This window comes from Hippoglossus hippoglossus, chromosome 4, assembly GCF_009819705.1.
Source record: "Hippoglossus hippoglossus isolate fHipHip1 chromosome 4, fHipHip1.pri, whole genome shotgun sequence".
Lineage (NCBI taxonomy): Eukaryota > Metazoa > Chordata > Actinopteri > Pleuronectiformes > Pleuronectidae > Hippoglossus > Hippoglossus hippoglossus.
The window spans coordinates 26,745,272-26,765,517 of NC_047154.1; the positions used below are offsets into that span (position 1 = coordinate 26,745,272).

Here is a 20,246-nt window from a genome sequence, read left to right on the forward strand (position 1 = left end):
GCAGTGGTTGTTGTAGTTGGGGCAGTGGTTGTTTTTGCTGTTGGTGGAGTGGTTGTTGTTGTTGGGGTAGTGGTTGTTGTTGTTGTTGGGGCAGTAGTTGGGGCAGTGGTTGTTGTTGGTGGAGTGGTTGATGTTGTTGTTTGGGCAGTGGTTGTTGTAGTTGGGGCAGTGGTTGTTGTAGTTGTGGTAGTAGTTGTTGTTGGGGAAGTGATTGTAGTTGTGGTAGTAGTTGTTGTAGTTGGGGCAGTGGTGGTTGTTGTAGTTGTGGTAGTTGGGGCAGTGGTTGTTTTATTTAGTTGTTAAATAGTCTAATAGAGTAACTGTAAAGAATCAGTAAATTGTTAAAAATCACCACTGTAATCCAATTACTGTCCGAGAGCAGAAAGGCAATGTCCACAACTTCTCTAATTGTCTTTAATTGAATTTTTATTGCAGTGAGCTAGCAGGGGAAAAGCATACAGCGTTGATTAAAATCTCTTATCTGCATCTGGGAAGGACCTTCACCGGTCAGCATGGCTGCCTGAAAAGAAGAACCTCTATTCTTTCTAGTTCTCTCCCTAAATATCATTTCATATTTCCCCCCACCCTCTGGAATGTTTACTGGAACATTGCTGGAACGTTGTTGTCATGGTGATCAACGGTCTTTACGATACAAAAACATTGTCTAACAGTTACGAGCTCTGCTCCACACCACGTCGCACACCTCTTGCTCCGCATTCCCACAGAACTGTTCGTCTTTTTCAGAAGAGGGGACTTCCAAATCAACAGATTTAGCAGTGTTGGACAATCTCAAAGAACACCCGTACATAGAGTAACAGAAAAACAAGACAACAATACATTGAACTTATTTGACCTCATCTATTTAACCTTATAATCATGACTTTTAAGAATTTACTCCTGGTTATATTTCATTCATTTTACCAGAAGCTTTTATTTTAAACACACTGTTCTCATTAGTTACAGCAGTTACTTAATACAGCAGGTTAAAGGAAATCAGCATGCTATATACCAGAATTATGATTTTACTTGTTAAGCTTGTGATATCCTGCAACTCTTTGGCACATAGTGTTACACAAACTAGTCCCACAACAGGCTGCTCCACTGGTAATGGTACCAACATCTTGCATGAAAGGCAGTGTCCCCAGGATGGTAGCAGCTGCACACAGATTTAAAGATGCACAGCCAAAGGCTGGAGAGGTGCCGGCCCCATTTGTCACTAAAGATGAAACACAATCGTAGGTTTGTTAGTTGAATAATTTCAGAGAGAATTCTTCACTTTAAGAGTAACTTGAATTCATGAGGAAATGTATTTTGATGACAGTAGTTTAACATTAGTTGTTGCCATGGTTACAGTCGTGCAGTATTTTAACATCGCACCTTATTACTGACATGTACACGTGTACTTCAGGACCTAGTGACTTCACTGATTTCACTGTTGTATGTTCTCAGTGTGCAACAGAGAATATGTGTGATCAAATCCAACCACACCCTTCAACTATACTGGTTGTTTTCAGAGGTGATACAGGCCTGAAGCTTTCAACCAGCAGAGGGCAGCAGAACACTGTGTTTCAGTCTGATGTTAAGTTACTTGTCTCAGTGAAACAAGCAAGTCCACAATTTAAACATACCTTCACGTCAGTAAAAATGTTGAACTAAATCTAACTCAATTCATGAGTTTGCTCAATGTTACATCTGCTGGAACCACAGGGACTGAAACAGACAAAAAATGATACTGTTTATTAGAGGAAGATGGAAGTGTTATGGATTAAAAATAGAACATGTCAGAAGAAGGATGCAGATTAATAAGATAGTCATCTACATCTACTTACAAGGCAGAGTGACGGAGTTGCAGTTGTCTGTGCTGCAGCATGTAGCACTTGCAAGTGAACTCGAAACACCCAAGTTTACTGAAAATGTCTGAGAGCCTGTGGATGGACACAGGGAGGGGGGTGCACAGGTCTTGTAGATTTGCGTTCCAGGAGTCCCAGATGAAACGGCTGCAGAGTCAAAGTGCAGTTTGTTAATGGTGATGGAAAGCACACGTCACTTTGCAGTACATGTATTTCACTGGAAAGTAACTTGTAGAGAAGTTTACCTTGAATGGAAGCTGTGATACACATCGTGCCTGTGGGACATGTAACTGCTGCTGTGGTTGAACAGTCAGCATTTGTGCAAGTTTCACACACAAGTGCTTCACCTGCAATGTGGAGAAAAATAGTCAGTGATATGATGATCTGATCTAAATTGTGGTTCATAAAGGCTCAAAAACCTTCTTACTGTTCAAAAGGAGTTTCAGACATATGGGTTGTGATTTCAATATAAATTGACACTACATACATGACTCTAAATTATTTCATCTGTTTCCTACCTGTTTAGTCTGTTTCTTGTACTGCTGTACTGTAACTTATGCATTTCTCCTCTGAGGATCAATAGAACCTCCTTATATTTCCAAGGATATTAAATTACTTTAAGTGGAACAAACAGCTGGTGAATATTATTGTTCAAGTAATTAGTTACCTGTGCTGGAGAGCGCCCAGATGAGAGTCAGAGAAAGAAACAGCTTCATCATGATGAACAGGTAAGTTCAGCAGATTCCTTATACGACCTCTCATCAACAGAGAGGCACTTTATATACTCTACAGGTGATGAACGCATGCATGACTGATACATGTTTGAATATCTCAGGGACTGGGCGTGTTTCCAGTTTTACAGTGTGATCATTCAAACTGTCAGTCTCTCTTTTGTCACAGAGGAAAACACGTCAACACATGTAAACACACCCATTTTAACTTCGTCACTGTTAACCTCTTTAGGATTCTTGTCATTCATCATCTGGAATGTTGTGAAACTGGTAACCTGTTTGTTAATACATCTTGATGCAGCAGCATAAAAATTATTAAATAAATGTGTGTTAATAATAATAATATGATATTACACTAATGCAGTTATTTGAAGTAGACTATACACTGAACAAAATTCAGCATTAGTGGGTTAAATTCAAGTTAAATATAATTAAAACATTACACATGTTTTCTATCATTATACATCATATAGTTTTACCAACATTGCAATGAAAGAAACATTTACACCTTGAATCTGGCCGAGTTGAGGCTAATTTTAAACAGGCTGACTTTATTTACTACTGTGTTGCATTAATAAGCACAACATAGGGTTTGTAGAATATTGACCTGCAAAGTAACTTGTAGCAAGGTTAAATGCAATTGGGTAAAAAAATACTGAATTAAAAGAGAAGTATTTAGAAATAGAAGCAAAACATAACATTAAAAGGAAATAAAATATCACACTGTGCAATAACCAGTTGTTGGGATCGAGCCCAGACAAAGGACAATGGAGCGGCCTACATGGGACTTTCAAAGCCTGTATTTTGTGATTATTGGTGCATATGTATTTGAATACAGCTGGATTATGATAGTCAGTGCTCGAACTTAAAACCTTCACTGTTCATTATATAATCATTAATAGTAAATATTGAGATTAGTAATTGAACTTTTTCAGATTATGAGACTGATCTTTACAGATTGATTGTTGGTTCCTGATACCAGGGTGGTGCCCCGTCTTTTATAAATTATAATTACAAATTGTATTATTCTTAATTGCTAACTTTATCGTTTTTTAATTCATAATATTTATCGTTTTTTAATAAATAATTTTATTATTTTAATAATCATATTTTATGATTATTAATAATTAGCCAACATCAAGTCTGCTTACTATTGCACAACACAGTAGTTCATTCTAGATTCAAGATCTTTATTGTCATCATCGTACAATGAAATTATAAGAGTCTTCTCTTTCCAAGATATATCTGTATATAGGTGTAAAAATGTATAGAAATATAGTGTGAAAACAACAATAGTAGCAGCATCAGCAACTAACTACATACAGAAGATAAGAAATAAACATATTTACAGTGAAAAACAAGAATCTTTTTCAGTTTGAGTCCCTGAGGGAGGAGTGTGTGTGAGTGTGTTAATCACAGCACTTGATATGTGTGTGTGTGTTTACTTCATAGTCCTTGATGTGTGTGTGTGTGTTCATCCTAGTCCTTGATGTGTGTGATATGTGCGCTCTGAAAGTGGGTTTGACAGACTATGATGTGTTCCCTGGACACACACTTGGGCTCCGTGTGCAAGCGATGAAATAATTTTCAAAAAAACATAGTCTATCATTGTGTTGAGTGGAGCTCTGACTGTGTAGTCCCACACACTGAACCGAAACACAACTGAACACTGGATATTACCCATGATCCTCTGGTTCCTGAACCAGAAGAGCTGCTGCTGTAACAAATCCACCAAACTCTGTTTAGAATTCTACATATTTTAAAGGTTTCCTGATGAATATTGGAGATAAACTCAACGACTTTATCATCTGTAAAGTCAGTGCACTGCTCGTTGCCCCCCCCCCCACCTCCTGGAGCTACTCTACAAAAGCATAGTCCAACCCATCCTGTTGCACTGTTCCACCGGTTTGTCCAACATGCTCTCTGTCACCAACAAAAACAATCACACAGACCGCCTCTAAATTCATCGGCCTTCCCACAATCAAAAACACAGACCTCAAGGAAAGAGCCATCACACACCTAGCACTCACCACAACAGACGACACCGACCACCCCCTTAATCATAACTTCAAATTACTGCCATTCGGACTAAGGTACAGATCACCTAAATGGAGAAGGGCCCAATTCCGTAGGAGCTTCATACCCTCTGCCATTGCAGCATAAAACAAAATGCCACGATGAATGTAATTTGTTTGTAAATGTTTTTATGTTTCATGTGAAGTTCGGCAGGTTGCCTCTGTTTGGTGGGTTGCCTCAGCTGAAATGTGTCCTTTTGTGTTGACTGTACTGACATGACTGTGAAAACAAATTGTCGACAATAAAGTCTATGAAGATAAAGATCAGGACAATTGAAGCTGCAGTCAGTTCCACACTTCACTTATCTTTTTGCTGTTGACCTCAAAATCGTGTCAGTGAAGAAATTGCTTAGAAAAATAAACCTCTTGTTCTCTATAGTGTGTTGTGCTGTATTGTTGATGTTCTTTAGCAACATTACCACACCTCCTGTTGTTGAATTGATGGCACAGCCTCTCTATTTATATCTCTGGCCTTTAGAAATCAAAAGTATGTTCTTCTTCAGGTAGGTAATAAAGCTTCTCCCACAGATGCTTCACATATGTGAAATGTTTACATGGGTGGGAACTGTTTCTGTGTGAGGCGCGTAAACAATGGGAAATAATAAATTTCCCTTTTGGAGACTGAAGTGGAAGTCTTCCTCATCTGCATGCCGAAGTGTCCTTGGGCAAGATACTGAGCCCCTCATAGAAAAAGTGCTGCCCATAGATGCACCGTCATTGGAAATATATGTGGAAATAGTATTACAGCAGGATAAACAATAACCTGCAAAACCTCAGCTTCTGCCGACTTAACATTAGAAACTACAAAACTAAAACTTAAAGGGGACATAGCATGCCCATTTTACCACAAGTTGATATGGTTCCTTGGGGTCTTAATGAAATGTCTGTAACATACTTTGGTCAAAATACCACAAGGATCATTTCAAACAGCTCCTTTTTACCCTGTATAAAACAGCCCTCCACAGAGTGACCTGTTTTGAGTGCCTGTTCCTTTAAATGCTAATGAGCCAGCTCCCCCCTCTCCCCCCATGATTTTAAACGATATAAATTACATATTTTATATGATATAAATGATCAAATATGCATCCCATACTTTGTATTCCCCTTCTGTTGTCCTGGAGTTTTAATTTTCCCAATCACATAATTAAATGTCCCCCTCTGCCCCCCCACTACAAGCACACAAGCAGACAGACAGAGAGAGAAAGAGAGGGGGGGGGGGCTATGAAGACCATCATTTACCCCCGAACCCCGACATTCAACGGGTACAACAACAAGCGGAGAAAGCAGAATCGCGGGCTGACCTTATATATACAGTCTATGGGGCTGACCAGCAGAGAAATGCACGTCCCGTGTGAACAGCCAGGCGGCTGCGCGCTTGAGAACGGCGCTGCGCTGCCTTGCAGCCTCGCTGCGTCCGGTGTAAACCCGGCGTAACGAGTGTGGGGGGGCGGGGGGGATGAGGTGGGGGGTGGGCCAAGGCCATGTAGGGAGACTTCCAGTGTATTGTTACGACACAATACACAGGAAGCTCATTCCAGTCACTCAAGCATGACGTTGCTGACTTAGAGGAACCATAACAAAACGTGCGAGTGTTTTTTTTCCAGAGTTTTTGGGTTGGTAGACATGAGCCAGATACCCACATTAACCTGTAGAAGCACTAACAAAGTGGAATTTGCATGATATGTCCCCTTTAAAGTAAAATAAAGGTTTGTGGTGTTTTGTTAAAACTGCTTCATTTTTCATATACTGTCTAAAATGTTCTTTTATCTCCTTTCCTGCACAGGTTGACAGCAGACTAGTTGCTGCTGTGAGGACACTGACAAAATAAGAAAACACTGGATTACAGACAGCATGCATGGAAAGGGGGAGGGGGGACCCTGGTCCAGAACCTCTGTGTCAAGTGAGTGTTAATATTTCTTCTTGTAAAGTCAAACAAATGACAACACAAAGACAAAAAATAATCAAAAAGGCTGAAAGATACGCAAAATACTTTAAAGTGATGTAAATAGGACACAACCACAAAGAGACAAAACAAGTATGAATATACAAATAAGGCACTTGAGGGACAGGTTGATAAATATAACTTAAGGTTTGTGAGAAGCTGCCACACCTGTTTTATTATTATCCTTATGCAAGATTCACAAATATGTTCAACATGATTTTCTTGCTAAACCAGTCTTTGCATTTAGAGCGATTCTAACATAGCCAATAAAAGTGAAAGCCCAATTTGTGTCATATACAAAACAGTAACCACAACAAGTATTTTCCTACATTTTCACCATGAGTAAAGTCTGGAGAAAAGCAATAAATAAATAAATTAAGAGAATTAAAAGCAACATTTGTATTTTATTTGATTAGAATCTCGCACCTGTACTGAGTCACATTGGCATCAATATACGGGTTTAAAATAATATTAAATAGTGAAAAAAATGAATAAACATGAAATAAAGCTTTAAAAAAGATTTAAATAGTTAATGTGATGACAATATTTCCTGAAGTGTGACTTTCATTTATGCCAGAATTTAGTATTATAATATTTTTAAACAATGTATTATAGTTGTACAGTTTTCAAAAAAAGTTAAATAAGATCAAATGTATAACAGTATTCAGTCCACTTCAAATATTAACACAGGTTTGTGAAGAAATCCCCAGAGAGAATGTTCCTGTAAACTATTTATGTTTCACTGAAATTAAGGCTAATAAATTGAACAAAAGTTAAGTTCAAGTTTTGTGAGCGTGTGTCTACATCATTGTTCTGACTTAGCTCACTTTAACTTCACCCAGACCCTATCCCCTTTTGTATAATCTGTGTGACTACCAATCAAAGATGGCAGCAAGTAAACCAAAGACCAGACTTCTAAAGGTTCTCTCAGAGTCCTTCCAGTGGATTCAAAGGTTCATCCATATTTGCTCTGAAATCTAAAATAGGATGAAAATGAGGAGTCCAATCAGCAGATGCAGCATTCCCATTCTGACACAACAGGCATCACTGGCAGTGGTTGTTGTAGTTGTAGCTGCCTGTGTCGAGGTTGTTGTAGATGTGGTGGCAGTAGTAGTTGGGGCAGTGGTTGCAGTAGTCTGGGTAGTGGTTGTTGTCGTTGGGGTAGTGGTTGTTGGAGTTGGAGTCGTGGTTGTTGTAGTTGGGGAAGTGGTAGTTGTCGTTGGGGTAGTGGTTGTTGTAGTTGGGGTCGTGGTTGTTGGAGTTGGGGTAGTGGTTGTTGTAGTTGGGGTAGTGGTTGTTGTAGTTGGGGTAGTGGTTGTTGTCGTTGTGGTTGTTGTAGTCGGGGTAGTCGTTGTTGGGGTCGTGGTTGTTGTAGTTGGAGTATTGGTTGTTGTAGTTGGGGTAGTGGTAGTTGTAGTTGGGGTAGTGGTTGTTGTCGTTGAGGTTGTGGTTGTTGTAGTTGGGGTAGTGGTTGTTGTCGTTGGGGTCGTGGTTGTTGTAGTTGGGGTAGTGGTTGTTGTTGTTGGAGTAGTGGTTGTTGTTGTTGGGGTAGTGGTTGTTGGGGTAGTGGTTGTTGTTGTTGTTGGGGTAGTGGTTGTTGTAGGTGGGGTAGTGGTTGTTGTCGTTGGGGTCGTGGTTGTTGTCATTGGGGTGTTGGTTGTTGTAGTTGGGGTCGTGGTTGTTGTAGTTGGGGAAGTGGTAGTTGGGGTCGTGGTTGTTGTAGTTGGGGTAGTGGTTGTTGTTGGTGTCGTGGTTGTTATAATTGGGGTAGTGGTTGTTGTCGTTGGGGTCGTAGTTGTTGTCGTTGGGGTAGTGGTTGTTGTAGTTGGGGTAGTGGCTGTTGTACTTTGGGTAGTGGTTGTTGTTGTCGGTGCAGTAGTCGTAGTAGTCTGGGCAGTGGTGGTTGTTGGGTTAGTGGTGGTTGGGGTAGTGGTTGCTGTTGTTGAGGCAGTGGTTGCTGTAGTTGGGGCAGTGGTTGTTGGGGTTGTTGTTGTTGTTGCGGTTGTGGTTGGTGGAGTTGTTGTTGTTGTTGGGATCGTGGTTGTTGGGGTAGTGGTTGTTGTAGTTGGGATAGTGGTTGTTGTCATTGGGGTAGTGGTTGTTGTAGTTGGGGAAGTGGTAGTTGTAGTTGGGGAAGTGGTAGTTGTCGTTGGGGTAGTGGTTGTTGTCGTTGGGGTAGTGGTTGTTGGAGTTGGAGTCGTGGTTGTTGTAGTTGGGGAAGTGGTTGTCGTCGTTGGGGTGTTGGTTGTTGGAGTTGTGGTTGTTGTAGTTGGGGAAGTGGTTGTTGGAGTTGGGGAAGTGGTAGTTGTCATTGGGGTAGTGGTTGTAGTTGGGGTAGTGGTTGGAGTCGTTGGGGTAGTGGTTGTTGTAGTTGGGGTAGTGGTTGTTGTCGTTGAGGTTGTGGTTGTTGTAGTTGGGGTAGTGGTTGTTGTAGTTGGGGTAGTGGTTGTTGTCGTTGGGGTCGTGGTTGTTGTAGTTGGGGTAGTGGTTGTTGTTGTTGGGGTAGTGGTTGTTGTTGTTGTTGGGGTAGTGGTTGTTGTAGGTGGGGTAGTGGTTGTTGTCGTTGGGGTCGTGGTTGTTGTCATTGGGGTGTTGGTTGTTGTAGTTGGGGTCGTGGTTGTTGTAGTTGGGGAAGTGGTAGTTGGGGTCGTGGTTGTTGTAGTTGGGGTAGTGGTTGTTGTTGTTGGTGTCGTGGTTGTTATAATTGGGGTAGTGGTTGTTGTAATTGGGGTAGTGGCTGTTGTACTTTGGGTAGTGGTTGTTGTTGTCGGTGCAGTAGTCGTAGTAGTCTGGGCAGTGGTGGTTGTTGGGTTAGTGGTGGTTGGGGTAGTGGTTGCTGTTGTTGAGGCAGTGGTTGCTGTAGTTGGGGCAGTGGTTGTTGGGGTTGTTGTTGTTGTTGCGGTTGTGGTTGGTGGGGTTGTTGTTGTTGTTGGGATCGTGGTTGTTGGGGTAGTGGTTGTTGTAGTTGGGATAGTGGTTGTTGTCATTGGGGTAGTGGTTGTTGTAGTTGGGGAAGTGGTAGTTGTTGTTGGGGAAGTGGTAGTTGTCGTTGGGGTAGTGGTTGTTGGAGTTGGAGTCGTGGTTGTTGTAGTTGGGGAAGTGGTTGTTGTCGTTGGGGTGTTAGTTGTTGTAGTTGGAGTCGTGGTTGTTGTAGTTGGGGAAGTGGTTGTTGTAGTTGGGGAAGTGGTAGTTGTCATTGGGGTAGTGGTTGTAGTTGGGGTAGTGGTTGGAGTCGTTGGGGTAGTGGTTGTTGTAGTTGGGGTAGTGGTTGTTGTCGTTGAGGTTGTGGTTGTTGTAGTTGGGGTAGTGGTTGTTGTCGTTGGGGTCGTGGTTGTTGTAGTTGGGGTAGTGGTTGTTGTTGTTGGGGTAGTGGTTGTTGTTGTTGTTGGGGTAGTGGTTGTTGTTGTTGTTCGGGTAGTGGTTGTTGTAGGTGGGGTAGTGGTTGTTGTCGTTGGGGTCGTGGTTGTTGTCATTGGGGTGTTGGTTGTTGTAGTTGGGGTCGTGGTTGTTGTAGTTGGGGAAGTGGTAGTTGGGGTCATGGTTGTTGTAGTTGGGGTAGTGGTTGTTGTTGTTGGTGTCGTGGTTGTTGTCGTTGGGGTAGTGGTTGTTGTAGTTGGGGTAGTGGTTGTTGTCGTTGGGGTAGTGGTTGTTGTAGTTGGGGTAGTGGCTGTTGTACTTTGGGTAGTGGTTGTTGTTGTCGGTGCAGTGGTTGCTGTAGTTGAGGCAGTGGTTGCTGTAGTTGGGGTAGTGGTTGTTGGGGTTGTTGTTGTTGTTGCGGTTGTGGTTGGTGGGGTTGTTGTTGTTGGGATCGTGGTTGTTGGGGTAGTGGTTGTTGTAGTTGGGATAGTGGTTGTTGTCATTGGGGTAGTGGTTGTTGTAGTTGGGGAAGTGGTAGTTGTAGTTGGGGAAGTGGTTGTTGTCGTTGGGGTAGTGGTTGTTGGAGTTGGAGTCGTGGTTGTTGTAGTTGGGGAAGTGGTTGTTGTCGTTGGGGTGTTGGTTGTTGTAGTTGGAGTCGTGGTTGTTGTAGTTGGGGAAGTGGTTGTTGTAGTTGGGGAAGTGGTAGTTGTCATTGGGGTAGTGGTTGTAGTTGGGGTAGTGGTTGGAGTCGTTGGGGTAGTGGTTGTTGTAGTTGGGGTAGTGGTTGTTGTTGGGGTAGTGGTTGTTGTTGTTGGTGTCGTGGTTGTTATAATTGGGGACGTGGTTGTCGTAGTTAGGGTAGTGGTTGTTGTAGTTGGGGTAGTGGTTGTTGTCATTGGAGTATTGGTTGTTGTCGTTGGGGTAGTGGTTGTTGTCGTTGGGGAAGTGGTAGTTGTAGTTGGGGTAGTGGTAGTTGTAGTTGGGGTAGTGGTTGTTGTTGTTGGGGTCGTGGTTGTTGTAGTTGGGGAAGTGGTAGTTGGGGTAGTGGTAGTTGTAGTTGGGGTCGTGGTTGTTGTAGTTGGGGAAGTGGTAGTTGTAGTTGGGGTAGTGGTAGTTGTAGTTGGGGTAGTGGTTGTTGTTGTTGGTGTCGTGGTTGTTATAATTGGGGTAGTGGTTGTTGTCGTTGTTGTTGTCGTTGGGGTAGTGGTTGTTGGAGTTGGAGTCGTGGTTGTTGGAGTTGGAGTCGTGGTTGTTGTAGTTGGGGTCGTGGTTGTTGTAGTTGGGGTAGTGGTTGTTGGGGTAGTGGTTGTTGTTGTTGGGGTAGTGGTTGTTATAATTGGGGTAGTGGTTGTTGTCGTTGGGGTCGTGGTTGTTGTCGTTGGGGTAGTGGTTGTTGGAGTTGGAGTCGTGGTTGTTGTAGTTGGGGAAGTGGTTGTTGTCGTTGGGGTGTTGGTTGTTGTAGTTGGAGTCGTGGTTGTTGTAGTTGGGGAAGTGGTTGTTGTAGTTGGGGAAGTGGTAGTTGTCATTGGGGTAGTGGTTGTAGTTGGGGTAGTGGTTGGAGTCGTTGGGGTAGTGGTTGTTGTAGTTGGGGTAGTGGTTGTTGTTGGGGTAGTGGTTGTTGTTGTTGGTGTCGTGGTTGTTATAATTGGGGACGTGGTTGTCGTAGTTGGGGTAGTGGTTGTTGTCATTGGAGTATTGGTTGTTGGGGTAGTGGTTGTTGTCGTTGGGGAAGTGGTAGTTGTAGTTGGGGTAGTGGTAGTTGTAGTTGGGGTAGTGGTTGTTGGGGTAGTGGTTGTTGTTGTTGGGGTCGTGGTTGTGGTAGTTGTAGTTGGGGTAGTGGTAGTTGTAGTTGGGGTCGTGGTTGTTGTAGTTGTTGGGGTAGTGGTTGTTGTTGTTGGTGTCGTGGTTGTTATAATTGGGGTAGTGGTTGTTGTTGTTGGGGTAGTGGTTGTTGTGGTAGTGGTTGTTGTCGTTGGGGTGGTGGTTGGGGTAGTGGTAGTGGTAGTTGCAGTTAGGGTTGTGGTAGTTGTCGTTGGGGTAGTGGTTGTTGTTGTTGTAGTGAGAGTGTTACACAAACTAGTCCCACAACAAGCTGGTCCACTGGTAATGGTACCAACATCTTGCATGAAAGGCAGTTGCCCCAGGATGGTAGCAGCTGCACACAGATTTAAAGATGCACAGCCAAAGGCTGGAGAAGTGCCGGCCCCATTTGTCACTAAAGATGAAACACAATCGTTGGTTTGTTAGTTGAATAATTTCAGAGAGAATTCTTCACTTTAAGAGTAACTTGAATTCATGAGGAAATGTATTTTGATGACAGTAGTTTAACATTAGTTGTTGCCATGGTTACAGTCGTGCAGTATTTTAACATCGCACCTTATTACTGACATGTACACGTGTACTTCAGGACCTAGTGACATCACTGATTTCACTGTTTTATGTTCTCAGTGTGCAACAGAGAATATGTGTGATCAAATCCAACCACACCCTTCAACTATACTGGTTGTTTTCAGTGGTGATACAGGCCTGAAGCTTTCAACCAGCAGAGGGCAGCAGAACACTGTGTTTCAGTCTGATGTTAAGTTACTTGTCTCAGTGAAACAAGCAAGTCCACAATTTAAACATACGTTCACGTCAGTAAAAATGTTGAACTAAATCTAACTCAATTCATGAGTTTGCTCAATGTTTATTGTTGTGCAGTATTTATCTCATGTTTTCAAAGCTGTTACCATTTCTTAGTTCAATGATTATCAAAACAAAGAATTGTTCATTTAAGTCATTTTGGAATCAAAGAAACTCTCAAAATGAACAGAAATTGTTTTAACTTGTCAAATGTTGGAGTTTTCTGCTTTTCTCTGTCTTAGTAAATGAAACATTTTTTAGTTGTGGACAAAGCAAGAGACTTTTATAATCAAGTTGAGTTCCAGGAAATCGTGATGGAAAATAACAGATTAACTGAGAAATAATCAATAGTTTGGTCAACTGGTCAAGATGGAACTAATTTTATCTGCTTTATCTGCTGTGTGCTTTTTAAATCTAAAACATTATGATGATCTTAAGATGATGAGAAAGTAAACATTTCATAAAAAGACATAATGCAGTAAAAAGTAAGTTTTTAATCTCTTATGTTATGGATCATAAATACAGAGCAACACAGATGATACAGATTTAATTAAAGTGCTTTAAATATTTAGTACATGAGTAAATATATCTTAACTCTTCACTCTTTAGTATGAATATGTTAAAAATACTTAAAGGTAGTAGAATAGGTTTGTAGTAATCTTTGTATAAATGCAGTATATAAGAAGAAGACTTACCATTGGCTTGAAAGCAGCGATCCTCTGTTCCCTTACATTGTATTGGAAGGCTGCAATCAAAGGTGATGGGGTCACAAACGTGACACAGTAGACTGTTATCTGCTGGAACCACAGGGACTGAAACAGACAAAAAATGATACTGTTTATTAGAGGAAGAGAGAACATGGAAGTGTTATGGATTAAAAGTAGAACATGTCAGAAGCAGGATGCAGATTAATAAGATAGTCATCTACATCTACTTACAAGGCAGAGTGACGGAGTTGCAGTTGTCTGTGCTGCAGCATGTAGCACTTGCAAGTGCACTCGAAACACCCAAGTTTACTGAAAATGTCTGAGAGCCTGTGGATGGACACAGGGAGGGGGGTGCACAGGCCTTGTAGATTTGCTGTCCAGGAGTCCCAGATGAAACGGCTGCAGAGTCAAAGTGCAGTTTGTTAATGGTGATGGAAAGCACACGTCACTTTGCAGTACATGTATTTCACTGGAAAGTAACTTGTAGAGAAGTTTACCTTGAATGGAAGCTGTGATACACATCGTGCCTGTGGGACATGTAACTGCTGCTGTGGTTGAACAGTTAGCATTTGTGCAAGTTTCACACTCAAGTGCTTCACCTGCAATGTGGAGAAAAATAGTCAGTGATATGATGATCTGATCTAAATTGTGTTTCATAAAGGCTCAAAAATCGTCTTACTGTTCAAAAGGAGTTTCAGACATATGGGTTGTGATTTAAATATAAATAGACACTACATACATGACTCTAAATTATTTCATCTGTTTCCTACCTGTTTAGTCTGTTTCTTGTACTGCTGTACTGTAACTTATGCATTTCTCCTCTGAGGATCAATAGAGCCTCCTTATATTTTCAAGGATTTTAATAATATAAGATAATAAATAATAATATATTATTAAAAATAGTAATTAGTTACCTGTGCTGGAGAGCGCCCAGATGAGAGTCAGAGAAAGAAGCAGCTTCATCATGATGAACAGGTAAGTTCAGCAGATTCCTTATACGACCTCTCATCAACAGAGAGGCACTTTATATACTCTACAGGTGATGAACGCATGCATGACTGACACATGTCTGAATATCTCAGGGACTGGGCGTGTTTCCAGTTTTACAGTGTGATCATTCAAACTGTCAGTCTCTCTTTTGTCACAGAGGAAAACACGTCAACACAACTAAACACACCCATTTTAACTTCGTCAGTGTTTAGCTGTTGAGGATTGTGCACCAAAAACAAAAAGCATAAAACATAGACCTACATTTCCCTCAGGATCATTTAAGTATCTATACATCAATATGTATATAGATAGATAGATAGACAGACAGACAGACAGACAGACAGACAGACAGACAGATAGATATAACACACAAACACTGTTCACATATATTAAATTGTTTTTGCCTTGGTCACAAAAATGTTGTGTGTCAGAACACCTCATGGAGTGTTATTACAGGGAAAGCTATGATGCAAATCATACTTCATGTGCTTCTTGTTGTTCATCATCATGAATCTTGTGAAACTGGCAACCTGTTTGTTAATGCATCTTGATGCAGTAATAATTATACAAAATATTACGATTAAAATAATGTGTTTAGTAATATTTCACTAATCCAGTAATTTAATGCATACACTGAACAAATCTTAACCTTTATTCCAGTAAAATGTTCAGTATCACAGTAAACATATTTTTACTACAAGTGGTTAAAATTTCCTACAACTGAAGTTTTATGTAAGTAAAATGTTTTAGCTGAAAAGCATAATTCTATTCTATTCAATTGTATTTGCATTGCGCCAATTCATTAGCTACATTATCACACAGCACTTTACAAAGTAAGGTTGACACCTTAAATTATTATAGAGAAACTAAACAGTTTCATACGACGAGCAAGAAAAAAAGAAAAAAACAACCCTATCATTTCATATCATCAAATGTACACCCTTGACTAATCCTACTGCTACATTACTAGTTCTTCCATTGTATTTATGGGGTGTACAACTCTATCTCTCTCTCTCTCTCTCTCTCTCTCTCTTATTTATTTATTTATTTTTATATATATATGCAAGCCTCACCTCACAAAGGATAAGCTGTGGAGATAATGGATGGATAGGATATAATATTGGATGGTACCGTCCAAACTGTCTCCTGTTTTTACAACAGTGTATAATTCTTTTTCCAGATGAGGGTTTTAATGTCACTCTGTGTTTACAATTATGATGACCAGTTAAAAATGTGACTGATTTTATCGTTGTTCTGAATGACGGTTGAGTTTATTATTGTTCATAATATATAATAATAAGAAGAAGAATAAAACATAATTTATGAGGCACTTTTCAAAAACAAATTTACAAAGTGTTTCACAAACATAAGAAAATTACACAAAGACAAAAGAAATGTAGGTAAAAGCCATATTATAAAAATGAGTCTTTAAACAAGATGGTAGCTTGTCTGATTCCCAGTGGAAGGTTATTCCATAATCGTGCCATTTAGGGATTTTATTCAAAGTCAGTCATCATAGGGTTGGTATTCAGACAGGGCTGTATTGTTGATGCTCTCCGGTACACTGCCACACCTACTGTTGAATTGACGCCACAGCTTCTCTCTATTTTTACTTCAATAATAGACCTATGGAAATCAGAAGTATGCTATGTGGTGGTTATGTGCGTGTGTGCACACAAACACAAACACAGTTGACATGTGTGACATTGTTTTTGCCTTGGTCACACTATGACTGTGTCGGAACACGTCATGGAGTGTAATTACAGGGAAAGCAATGATGCATTTCATACTTTATCACTTCCAACAAGGTGCTTATGTTTTTGTCTGCATTAGTTTTTTTTGTTTGTTTGTCTGTGTGTTACTCAGCAGAAAAACATTAAATGTGTCACATGTTCCATAGTTTTACTGCTACAGCTTTTAGTTCAAATGTTCTAGCCAGGTGAAGCATATTGACTCAGAAACCGAGCGGGACCTGAACCCGAATATTATTCATCTGAACCTGGCTCGGCCGATGGGTGCCGTCACGCTCAGGTCGAGTATCCACAGATGCTCAGCTGAGGGTAAAATCTGACATCAAACTATTTTTTTTACTTCACCTATGCAACCGTCTCCTGATACAGCTTTCACTGAACATGGAACTGTTTTCCATGTATCATTTTTTGTGGTATTTTATATTCAAAATATCACGTATTTTTTAGAGTTTGAGTCCGGTGCGGCGCTGTCTTTAGATTTCCGTTCTGTCATTTAAATGTTCTTTTCAGTTTCTTTGTTTTCTGTGTGTGCACTGCAGTCTCATGCCCTTTTGTCGGCATTGACGTGGGCAGTTACCTATGCTAATTGGGAAAGACAGACACTGAGCTTTCAGAAGACATGGCATTATTCAATATAAGAAAACAGATGCAAACAATTCTGCGGTTTAAGAACACGTCGTGAATCTGACGGATCAGACAGTTTTCTTAGAAAAGCTTTAAAGAACAAATTTGCAAAAAATCGTAAGAAGATATTGGTGAATCAGGCCCAATGAGATTTTAGAGTTATTGGCAATAATGGAAGACGGCGAGATTCTCAAACAAGTTGCAGGATGGCAAGTGACTGATGGAATTTATACATCATGTCCGGCCTCCTGCTGGTTCACCCGTCATCCACCCCTAAAACACAGTATATGTCACATATGAACATTCATGAACGCTTTGGGATAGAAAATGTTTTGAGAAGAGAATTAAAAGATACTCAAGATGCTACCGGTCTGATATCAATAGGTTAGCTGTTCTAACATCAGAGGCCTGGTCATCCCTCATCATCAACTGATATCTGGCAAAAAAACAGCAGAGCTCCATTCACAGATCAAAGTGAACGGCCAGGTACGTAGGTGGTTCACCCTCATCTGCACATTGGTCCGGGTGCGATTGCTAAGACAGAACCGGTATTGTCAGTGTAGAGTGATGGAGTGGAGAAAATTAGGTATTGCAATCACGCCACCTGGGGAATTCCACCTCCAGGAAATAACTAAACCCTATTGTGTGCAACAGCACAGGTTCGTTGATATCATTCGTGAACTTTTATTCACCTCGATAAATGCATAATTCAACAAAAAGCAAAATGAAACAACTATCACCAGAACACAAATCATCATATGAAATTAAACACTTAGACAAAAGAAAAGGACTGGGCTGGGACTTACCACGGCGACAAAAACCAAAGGAAAAAGGGAAGGATTAATAAACTAACCACCTGCAAACCAACAAAACGGGTCGTGAAGAAAACGCCACCACCAGGGATTGGGTCGCTGCCTGGGGTCCACAGCACCTGTCAAACTATAAAAATATAATTAAAACATGTCACAAGTGTTAATCAATGCTGGTGAAAATGAACAAAACATTAAAAACAAAATGAAACCAAATCCAAACCAATGTAAAGAACAATCTGAAAGAAACAAACAATAACTATGTACAAAATGATTATTACGTCAACTCAGGTAACAAAAATGGGATTAGAACAATATTAATAGAAGTCAGGCGTCCCTCTGAGGTGGTCACTCCAAGCTTCTAATCAAATGAGCATAGAGAGCCACAGTGAAAGAGCAAGAGAGACAGAACACTTCCATAAAAGCAGTTCCTTAACAGCCAGAACAGCAGGGCAGTCAGAAGTGTGGTGGCCAATGACGGCCGACGAAGGACCATAAACAAATTTAGTAAATAAAATGACTAATACACAATTTCGGGGACAATGGGACCATACGTACCACCTTGTCCAGCCAAAGCACAGCCACACAGCGACCCGGAGGGTGAGAGTCTCCACGGGCCTTAGCTGAATCATGCTGTAGTGCAACATGCACAACAATCATCAGCTGGGATAACATAAGAACGCTACCTACCAAGCAGACCCGCATCTGCGCCCAGAAGGTCCCTGGCGGAGCAATCCCACGCCATCCCGATACGCACACAATGGCCATGAATGACAAGGCGATGGAAGAGCTCATTAGCTGTGTATAGGGTATGTCCGAGCGGTGCGCTGGCTGCCATGCCAAACACCAGCTCCGCCATGGCAACAAATCGTCTTCGTCCAAGCCAAACAAAAGACTCCGCCACAGGAAACGAGCGGAAACGGAAGGAGGGAGAGCTATGCACGGCAACTTCCTTAAATATGGGGGCGCACAATGTCTCCTAGCAACCAGTAAAGAGGATAGAGCTAATCTATTATCATCATCATCAGACCAATAGTTGTTACATCTCATGGGAAGAATGAACACATAATTTCCAGTTACAGTACAAAGTCTCATGTCTGTAGCTCCTTTCAGCTAACAGCAACTCCAGCAAAGGAATAAAATGGCAGATAAAGGTTAATAGGTCAAACCCGAGCACCGGCCAATATGGTGCATCAGATTTTGGTCCATACCCCCAGAACATGTGCACCAAGCTTAGTGGGATTCTGTCCTCCAGGTGGCGCCTCAAACCAAATAATATGCAAAATCACTACAGGATAAGCCAGGATATATTTTATTATACGTATTAGTCCATTCACAATGTGTTTCAGATTCTCCTTTATTCTCCCTCTAAGAAAATGTTGACATATCGTGTGGATGTGCACATACTTTTAGTCATGTTATAGGCAAATCATCATAATAATACTTAGAGCCATCTTTATTTGTACAGCACTTTTGTTAACAAAGTCACAAAGTGCTTCACAAAAGGGTGAAACATTGATATGATGACTCTCTCTCTCTCTTCCCCCCCTTTTTGTCTTTGTCAACTCCTGCCCCACTGAGTCTTTTTAAGTTACTGCATCAGCTGCATGTGTTTCATTCCCCTGCCAAACATACATTTCAGTGATCTGTGAAAGGCTCTTAAAGGAGCCTGTGTAAAATATTCACATTATTCAGCATTGAGTAACTGTCAGTTACACATGCATTTCAAGCCAAAGCAACAAATGTTAATTAATAAAACTGTGTATTACAGATACATGCTTTATCTATTAGATTTTAAAAAGGAGAATCTCATTATTTAGCTGAACACTCACTGGGATGCACCAAACAATGTCATCATCAACTTAGCAACTGGGTCACACACAGAAAACACACCTTTATTTTTTTCAGTGACTGTTGAAAAATGAAAGAATATGACACATCAAAACAAATAAACTTGAATTTGTTAGGAGGTATTTAAAAAGGAGATGAAAACAAAACTGGTGATAAAGTTCACACCTCTAAAAAATCTGCTCTTCCTGTTTTAGCCTCTGCATCTATATGACTGACCCAGAATAATAACAACATATAAATAAACCAACTGCTATATTTTCACAAGTTAATGAAAAGACTTGGAAAGTTTACACACTAGTGGATGTTGTGGGTCCAGCAGTGGAGGAGGAGGACGAGGGACTTAGAGAATTTATAGTTTTATCAGGGCTAATGTTGTCAATACCAAATGTTATAAGGTTTATACATTTTAAATTATTGTTTAAGTTTATCTTACTCAAGGACAGAAAGATGATTGTGACACATCCTGCTTCTGTGTCATAAACATTAAAATTAACATTCTCAATAACATGTATGCAAATACTGTATTTATGTCCAAACGTAGAATAGAAATGGTTTCTCTTCTAAAGCAGCTGGGAAAACTTAACCGTTGTTATTTGATGAAGCTGGTCCCGATATGCTTTTATCAGAAAGAAGATTGACAGCAGAAATAACGTTGTTTTTTAGTAGTTTTAATGAATGATTACAACATATAACGCAGTAAATATTTTCTTCTTTTGTGAAATAACAAACATTTATCATCATTTCCATCTTTTGTGGCCTTCATCAAATGTGAAAACCCAATTTGTGTCATATACAAAACAGTAACCACAACAAGTATTTTCCTACATTTTCACCATGAGTAAAGTCTGAAGAAAAGCAATAAATAAATAAATAAATTATTAAGAGAATTAAAAGAAACAATGGTATTTTATTTGATTATAATCTCGCACCTGTACTG

General features: G+C 40.5%; 1 long non-coding RNA gene across 1 annotated transcript; it reads right to left on the reverse strand.

Moving 5' to 3' along the window:
- Window positions 1-1,962: 1,962 nt before the first annotated feature.
- LOC117759821 lies at window positions 1,963-2,550 on the reverse strand. Its single transcript, XR_004613571.1, has 3 exons — window positions 2,518-2,550; window positions 2,096-2,197; window positions 1,963-1,997 (listed from the first exon to the last, which is right to left on the reverse strand). It is a non-coding gene; the product is annotated as an uncharacterized LOC117759821 (long non-coding RNA).
- Between the last annotated feature and the right edge of the window lie 17,696 nt (window positions 2,551-20,246).